Source organism: Phycodurus eques, chromosome 1 (genome assembly GCF_024500275.1).
Source record: "Phycodurus eques isolate BA_2022a chromosome 1, UOR_Pequ_1.1, whole genome shotgun sequence".
Classification (NCBI taxonomy): Eukaryota; Metazoa; Chordata; class Actinopteri; order Syngnathiformes; family Syngnathidae; genus Phycodurus; species Phycodurus eques.
Genome location: NC_084525.1, coordinates 9,913,727 through 9,922,782, shown reverse-complemented (window position 1 = coordinate 9,922,782; position 9,056 = coordinate 9,913,727). Strand labels below are relative to the sequence as shown.

At 42.8% G+C, this 9,056-nt stretch overlaps 1 protein-coding gene across 3 annotated transcripts in view; it reads left to right on the top strand.

Annotated features, from left to right (window-relative positions):
• The first annotated feature begins 853 nt into the window (after positions 1 to 853).
• The window catches only part of wnk3 (WNK lysine deficient protein kinase 3), a 76,688-nt gene continuing 68,485 nt past the window's right edge, over positions 854 to 9,056 (top strand). For all 3 annotated transcript variants that reach the window (XM_061676278.1, XM_061676289.1, XM_061676268.1), the window contains exon 1: positions 854 to 1,481. The gene's annotated coding sequence lies outside the window, so the exon portion shown is untranslated. The remainder of the gene's footprint in view (positions 1,482 to 9,056) is intronic.

The following is a 9,056-nucleotide window of genomic DNA, read 5'->3' as shown; positions in this document are numbered from 1 at the left end:
GTGACTTGTTGAAGACATATGTGATGCTAATTATAGGACGCACCTTGTTTGAACAAGTCTAATGGTCAAATTATTTTCAAATGATTTATTTTATTTTCTTGGAGTACCATCATTTTTGTCCAGGCCTATTTCATGATTTTCTTTGAATAATTCTGTTGAACCACAATTCAAAAGCAATGCCTGATTTTCATTGGTTGATTTTCATTACATTTGTATCTAATAATTTTGTCAGATTCAAGTTATTTCTGTGACCACTGTGGGTTTTTCTTTCATGAACAGAGGGTACCAAATATTTTGTACACGTGTGTGGATATGACTTGTGTAGTGTGTACAGAAAATCCACCAGAGGGCGACAAAAAAAAGCAAGTGTCATCGAGGTTATTCGGTTCACGATGCTCCAAGCGTTTCTTTCTGTTTATCAACGTTCACACTGTGATCTTGCATACTAAATGATTTGGCTCCACATTACAGTATAAACGCGAGCGGCCATTCGCAAACAGCACACAACGTATTTGCTTGTACATTTGGATGGCACGATAATGGGGGGGGTGAAGGGGGGCACGTTAACAACGTCTATTTACAGTCGTCTCACGCACCCTCAGGGATGTTTGGAAATACAACCTGTTCTAAATTCATCATTTCTTCCGGAAACCATGGAATAAAAACCAAACAGGATTAGCTTCTGTTTGCTGCTGCAGAGGGACTGGTAATTGAAGGGGGCTGTATTTTATGCCCTTGCACTTAAAATATATGTGACTAGTACAGGCTTGAAAGACTGGATGACTGAAAAAGGTGATCACGTGAACGCAGCACGCTTGGTGATTGGTCACAAGCGTGTGGCGCTTGGACGAGGAAGATGATGGTGGTGATGATGATGATGATCCTTGTGGCAAGTGTACACGGGCAAGCGCTCAGTTGAGTTCGCACGAGAAGCCGCCTGCACGTTCAATGGAGTTGTCGTGCGTTTATTGTCAATAATGTCATGCTACCGAGTGACAGACATTATTTTGCCTACTAGTCAAATAGTGAATGGCCGCTTGCGAGCAGTGGACGGGGACAGTCGTCAGGCGGCGGCGACGGTGGCGACGGGCATCGTGTGAGGAACAAGAAAAAGCCAAGCACCGGCGGCAGACAACCGGAGCACCGGACCTCACCGGCGGCGGAGCTCCACAGACAACTCAGCTGTGACCGAGTGTCGGCGACTACTCTATCTGGGGCATTTTCAAGCCTTACAACCGCAGTGAAAATATACCACAGGCGGATTTTTTTTTTTTTTTTTTTTTTTTTAATATATACATATAATAACACTTTTCCTAAACGTGTTTTTCAAAATATTTTTCAGTGTAAATACAGAGCTGCAACGTTTGTACATAGGAATACTTCACGTTTATTTGTGCTGAATTGCTCCGTGTTTTTTTTTTTTTTTTTTTTTTTCTAATAAATTAATCGCGGGACCTGACGAGACACGATGTGGCTTTGGGGTGAGTAAAGTTTATTTATTTAATTCTGTTAATATTAGGTTGGAATGTTATACCCTCCGTTTTAGAAGTCCATTACCATATATCCAATCTAATGACTACTTACTGTATGTATTGTAATCGAGTCAAAAAAAGTGCCTCCTGTTTGACGCTGCAACAGAAAGAGCACAATATTTGGGTTGATTTTTGCACGTTCATGCTCACAGCGATTGCACTTTTAAAAGACAGGTAGCCCGTCGCAGCATTTACAGGCATCTGGTCTACATCAGAGGTCAGCAACAGCAACCTTTTTCAAGCTGAGAGCTACTTGGAAACTGACGAATGCAAAGGGCTACCAGTTTGATACACACTCCTGAAATAACCAATTTGCTGAAATTACTTTGAATTATATGTTATTGAAACTCTTTCAGGCGGCACGGTGGTCGACTGGTTTGAGCGTCTGCCTCACAGTTCTGAGGACCGGGGTTCAATCCCTGGCCCCGCCTGTGTGCGGGCCGGGGATTATGTTCTCCTTTCCTCCCACATCCCAAATACATGCATGGCAGATTAATTGACAACTCTAAATTGCCCGTAGGTGTGAATGTAAGTGCGAATGGTTGTTTGTTTGCATGTGCCCTGCGATTGGCGCTGGGAACCAGTTCAGGGTGTACCCTGCCTCCTGCCCGATGATAGCTGGGATAGGCTCCAGCACGCCCCCGACCCTAGTGAGGAGAAGCGGCTCAGAAAATGGATGGATGGATGAAACTCATTCACTGCCTTTGACAGCTATATATTTAAAAAATGCATTTTAACTGAGAGGGCTGGCAGTGAATGAGTGTTAAAAGTGAACGTGAAGACACTGATCATGTTAATGATTTCTCACAATAAATTAACAAGATAGGAAACAGACACATATCAATATGAAACCCTTTATTTCTATGAATCTCTGCAAGTGTTAATATTCAAATGATCACTTGTAGTTTTTATTGTCAAATGATCACTTATCCAACATTCCTGGGAAATCATAATGTCCCATCACTGGTGACTGGTGAGATATTTTTAGAACTACTCGTGGTCCTGGGTGACCTGGTGCCCGCGGGGACCATGTTAGTGACCCGTGGTTTACATGCTGCAGACTATAAATAACATGCTTTTATTGGATTTGATTTTGAAGAATGTTCCCAAAAATACATGTTTGTTCTTATTTTTTTCCTCTTGTATTGATGTACAAGTATTAGACCTGACGTCCACGGCAAGGGCGAGTGGGCGCTCACTTGACTAAAAAAGGCCGACAGCTGCTGAGCCACTCCAGTCAACTCTGATCTCAGCCAGCTCAGTCATCCATAAAGTTTCAGCCAGCCTTTTGCAGGGGTAAAAAAAAAAATGCTCGTTAGCCACTTTAATAGGATGTAATGTCAATTCAAGAATCTGTTAAGGAGATGTTTTCCCTCTCTCACCTGGACATTGTGACACGGGATAGTTCTGCTGGTGGAGGGCGATGGAAGAACACAAAAAGCGGCTTAGATAACACAGTTGTTTGTCTCTCCCCACAGTGTGTGCTACCTACACTCCACTCGCCCATGCCTGACCTAGATTGGACAAAAGTTCTTGTGTTTTCAGCCTTGGCTTTGCCAATGCAAGGAGAACAATCAGTGTGTGTTTGAATTTACTTGATATTTTTCACAAGATGTCAACAAATTGTCTTAGGTGGACAATGCAACGTGCTCAAGTCACTCGTGCATCCACTGATCTACTGGAGTGCAATCGTAATGACCCAACTGATGGCCCTTGCTTTATTTTCTTGATTTCAATTTGAGACACAGTCCTTTCGTCACACCAGGCCAACATGAGCTTTGACCTCACGGTGCCTCTTGCACTGTCTTCCCCCATCACTGAGCCTCTATCTCGCTCTGTGGGAAGAATGCTGAGTGTGGACGAAGTTCCGGATATATTCAAGTGCTACATTAATAATGCTGTGAAATGTAGTTGCATTAGTTTTACATTAGCTTGCATAAATTACCCAATCAGAGTAATCTTTTTCGATGACTCTGTCGATATCGCCTTTTACTTACTGTCACTGTTGGCAAATGCAGTATCGCAATATCAACAACTTATTTCCTTATTTTCGCAATTGGTAACCCCCAGCAATTACTTTTTTTTTTTTTTGGTCCTGTTCGGCTTTTAGGTCAAGCAGAATGGAGGATCTGTATCCCTTTTATGCCAGAACAGTTTTACTGTGACACAGTGGAGATTTTAAGCCTCCGCTGTGGTAGTATTATAATTGATGTTTATTGAGAATCAGAATCGATCAGTCAAACAGAACAAAGTTTCGAGAGGGGAGAGAGAAACGAAGACAAAGCACTAATTGTAAACAGGATGAGAAAAGTATATCATTACATAGCTACAACAATGAAGCATTAGATATGAGTGTTGCATGCGGCTGTAGTGCTACACCCTGTGAAGGAAGGACAGGACAAGATAGAACAGGACAAGGACAGGAGAAGAAGCATTGGGGGCATGCTGTGACAATGCGAGAGATTGCGTGATTTCCGAAGACGAAAAACATGGCGGCGCCCCTTGCATAGACTTGGAAAAGAAGCTATTACAAGACAAAACTTCTTTTCACAAGACTTTTTCCTTTTTCAGCGGCGGGTAGGCGTTTCGTTCTTTTGTCTTTTCCTTCGCCAGCTTCGCTAGCAGCGGAAACTCGTAGAGAGCCACTTGCGAGCCGCGCAGCTATGTCAACGCCAACTCGTCTGTCATGGAGGATCTGACACCGCGCGTTGAGCTGCCGCTGAAGAGGAAAAAAGCTGACTTTTCTACTTCAACTGAGGATTTACTCGATTCCACAAAGACACAGACGAGTGTCCTCCTCTCAATCGACAAGAAATTGTCATTTCACTTGATTTGCTTCCCCAAGAGATGGCAAAACTCCGAAAGAGCTTAGAGTTCACACAACAACAGGGAGCTAAAATTAGATAATACAATAATCAACAATCTCATTTTCTCCGGCATTTCAGAAAATGCTCCGGAAAACCCCGAGGTGCAGATTAAAAAGTTCATGATACAAGATACAGCAAGATAGTCGACAAGATTACCTTTCACCGTGTCCACCGATTGGGAGGCCCTCGTCCAGGAAACCGACCACGTCCAATCATTACGAAGTTCGAACATCCATCTATTTTCTGAGCCGCTTATCCTCACTAGGGTCGCGCGAGTGCTGGACCCTTTCCCAGTTATCAACGGGCAGGAGGCGGGGTACACCCTGAACTGGTTGCCAGTCAATCGCAGGGCACATTTAAGCAACCATTCGCACTCACATTCATACCTAGAGCCAATTTAGAGTCTTCAATCAACCTACCACATATGTTTTTGGGATGTGGGAGAAAACCGAAGTGCCCGGAGAAAACCCACGCCAGCACGGGGAGAACATGCAAACTCCACACAGGCTGGGCCGGGGATTGAACCCTGGTCCTCAGAACTGTGAGGCGGATGTGCTAACCAGTCGTCCACCGTAACGGCTTGGCCTGTTAATTGAACACAAAACTGATATACTCGCAGGAAGCCATTACCTATTCTGTTGTATGAACTGCAACACGTGCATACACAGGTTTATTGTATCTTATGCCATCTAATGGAAAAGCATGCAATCAATCTGCCTGTCACTATACGTCACAAGCATGGATAGATAAACAAAGACATATATATTCATAATAATAATTAAGTGAAACTTAACAACAGTCGTCCACCGTGCACAGTTTCAGCAAAAAGTGTTTGTAACATCAAAAGGTCGGGAGCTCAAAGGGACTTCGTTTGGAATGAATGACCAATTCCCCAAGGAAATCAACGAGAGGCGTAAAATCTTGTACCCGTTGATGAAGAATTGCCGTGAGAAAGGCAAACGAGCGTGGCTAGTTGTCGACAAGCTATAGGTCGACGGCCAACTGTTTCGTGATACAAACGTCACGCCCTGGCTCTTCTCGATAAGTACTTCTTTTGATTGGTTGTCGTTATGAATTGTCAAAAGTGTATTGTATTTTATTTCATTCTTTCCACTTTTGCTTAGACAAACAAAAAAAGAGAATCACGCATGCCACTAGCATGAATTCCTACTCCGATCTGTCTTCTTTTCTGCTCTGCTTGTTTCCACACGCACTAAACACACAAGTTGCTCAAAACTCTTCTTGCGCTCTACAAACAACCACCACACACCATATTATCCCCTTGTCACTTTTAGTTTTCTATGTTCAGTGTTTGTTCGTTACCCTTCCAGGTACCCTGGCTCTGGTGCACTTAAATATAGCATCTCTATCACCTCTCTAAATAACATTTGTCAACACAATACCAAAAATCTCCCCAAAACTCTCAAAAATAACAACAACAAAAATGCATAGTACCAAATCTATTTAAAATTATGATACACGCACCCATTATATGTCACACTTAACTTTTGTGTCATGGAATTTTCAATGGCATTTGAGTGCTGGAAATAAGAATTAAGATTATGGATTATATCACTAAATTTAAAACAGACCTCCTCCTGTTACAAGAAACTCACCTTATTGAGTCAGAAGAAAAATGCCTCATTGACGGATTTCACTCAGGCTATTTTGGCCTTTTATAACAGTAGATAAAGAGGAGTCTCTATAGTCCATAAAAGACTACTTTTTACAATAAAGAGTAAAGTAGAAGATCCAGAAGGCCGATACATAATTATACAGGCTACAATATTTAAAAAGCTTTACACAATCGTCAATGTATACGCTCCTAATAAAGCTGATCCAGCCTTTTTTCACACTTGTTAAACTTTTCAGCCAATTCTACAATTATCATGGGAGGTGATTTTAACCTTACGCTAAATGCCCTAATAGATCGCTCAAATCTCAAAAATAGCAATCAGCCACAATGCCCCAATATAATAGAGCAGTATATGGACGACTTTGGTCTTGTTGACATATGGAGGCTGAAAAACCGTACAAAAAGAGAATACACACTTTTTTTGTCGGTTCACCGCTTTTTCACCGATTTTTTTCTTTCGAACAATTTGGCAGCTCAAAGAATTACCCCCAAAATACATCCAATCATCATCAGCGACCATGCACCAATTTTTCTCAATCTAAAAGTTGACTCAAGTTTGGGACCCCCACCGACACGGCGCTTCAACACGTCCATATCCCCATCTCTGCTGTGGGAAACCGGGAAAGCTGTATTGAGAGGTCGAATAATGTCATACTCTTCATATAAGAAAAAACAAGAACAAAAACTGGAAAATGGAATTGAAGAAAAAATTAAAACACCTCACAAAAGATTGTTCAAATAGACTGCAACAACATTAAACTCCAAAAACTGTTAAACGCCATAAATGCTTCAAGAACCCAATAATCGCATCCACCTCAACGGTTTGGTGGCAAAGTTTAGAATCTACAGGATCTCAATTAGCTCCCAGTATGCTCTCCCCAATCTGTCATAATCCAGATTTTGAAATTAATAATATACCCCTTCACAGTGGCCGACTGGTTAGAGCCTCAGCCTCACAGTTCTGAGGAGCGGGGTTCAATCCCCGGCCCCGCCTGTGTGGAGTTTGCATGTTCTTCCCGTGCCTGCGTGGGTTTTCTACGGGCTTCCTCCCACATCCCAAAAACATGCATGGCAGGTTAATTGAAAACTCTAACTTGCCCGTTGGTGTGAATGTGAGTGCGAATGATTGTTTGTTTGTATGTGCCCTGCGAGTGGCTGGCAACTAGTTCAGGGTGTACCCCGCCTCCTGCCCGATGATAGCTGGGATAGGCTCCAGAATGCCCGCGACCCTAGTGAGGACAAGCGGCTCAGAAAATGGATGAAAATGATTTCGGACACGTGATGAATTGTTCCAAGAATTTCAAATAACAGGCGGAAACTTTCTTCAATACAATAAATTAAAAGCAGCAATAAAAAAAGAATACCAGGTTTGGCTGGGGGTTGGCTGGGGTGGGTCCCTGCGGCCTCTGCCGGGTGGCCAGTTGTCGGGGCGCCTCGATGGGGCCGGCGGACCGCCCTGGGTCCCTCTGTGTGGGACGTATCCCGTCCACCGGCCTGCTCTCGGGTGGACCCCTGAGCCCAATCCCGCCCCTCAATTGATTGGGTGGGGACCTCAGCCTCCGCGGTGCAGGCACAAGACACTTCTGTCAGTCTTTGTGTATGCAAAACGGTGTCAATTCACTTGCATGTGTCCGCAGGCACACACCCCTGGGAGTATTTCGCTGAGTCTGGGGCCACTCATTTATTGCGACAAATAACGTATAAATATGAAAATTGCTTGTGTATCCCCTCACTCACATTCTTGTCCTATAGACTTATCATTTACATAGTCAATCCCACCACACTTCAGTTGTACAGCCGGTTTCACGACCCTTGTCCAGCAATTACTTACTAAACTGCTGATGGTTGATGCCTGCAGTAAATAAGTAAGAAGAAATGAGGGGAGCAGTATATTACAACTGAGTCACTAATGGTGCAGTGGTACACTAGTGTGTCTGCAGGGAGCGTGTTCGATTCCCACTCTGTGACAGTGTGAATGAGAATGTGACTTATTGTCTGTCTCTATACTGTATATGCCCGGTGATTTACTGGTGACCATTGCAGGTAGGCATGGGCCCGTATCAGATTCTGACTGTGTGATATCTTTGAGCAAAAATATATTGATTTCCTGGTATGGCAATTCTGCTCTAGAATTTGTTGATATTAGAGGTGCAACAATTAATCAATTAATCAACAACTAATCAATTATCAAATTAATTTGACTATTTGGATAATCGGTAAATCGTTTAGAGACATTGTTTAACTTAAAATTATAGCCTCTCTACAGTAAAGATGGACCAAACCAGTAATTGAATCATAATCAAGTTACTGCCACGGGAAAAAAAAATAGACCACCTTTTTTTCTTTAGTGTTTTGTTCATTTTTAATGGCTTGCACAACTTAAGGTACATTTGTTTGGACAAATATAATGATGACAGAAGAAATAGGTCATAATATCCATCCATCCATTTTCAACACCGCTTATCCTGGTTAGGGTCACGGGACGCTGGAGCCTATCCCAGCTGACTTCGGGCGAAAGGCGGACTACACCCTGAACTGGTCGCCAGGCAGTCGCAGGGCACATAGAGACACAGACAACCATTCGCACTCACATTCACACCGTCACTGAGTGGGAACTGAACCCATGCTCCCTGCACCAAAGTCAGGCGAGTGTACCACTACACCATCAGTGACTTAGGTCATAATAGTATATTACAATTTAAGAGTTGAAATCTAGCCATTTTCCACGTTTTTCTTGATAGTAACCGAAATCACTGGGAATACAATGAGGCTTAGCATGTCAGAGTCAGAAACAGCTTTATTGACCAAGTATGTTACAAGACACATAAGGAACATGTCAAATAGGACATAAAATATTATGGAGTCAGCTGCATTTTTGTCATGTTCATTGTGTACTTCAGGAAATATCATTGTAATTGGGGTTTGTACCTTTAGTGTTACCAACTACCAGGCATTAAAATGTTGAAGAAACAAAGTGGTCTAATATTTTTTTCCGTGACTCTGTTTGTGCATTTTCTGTAC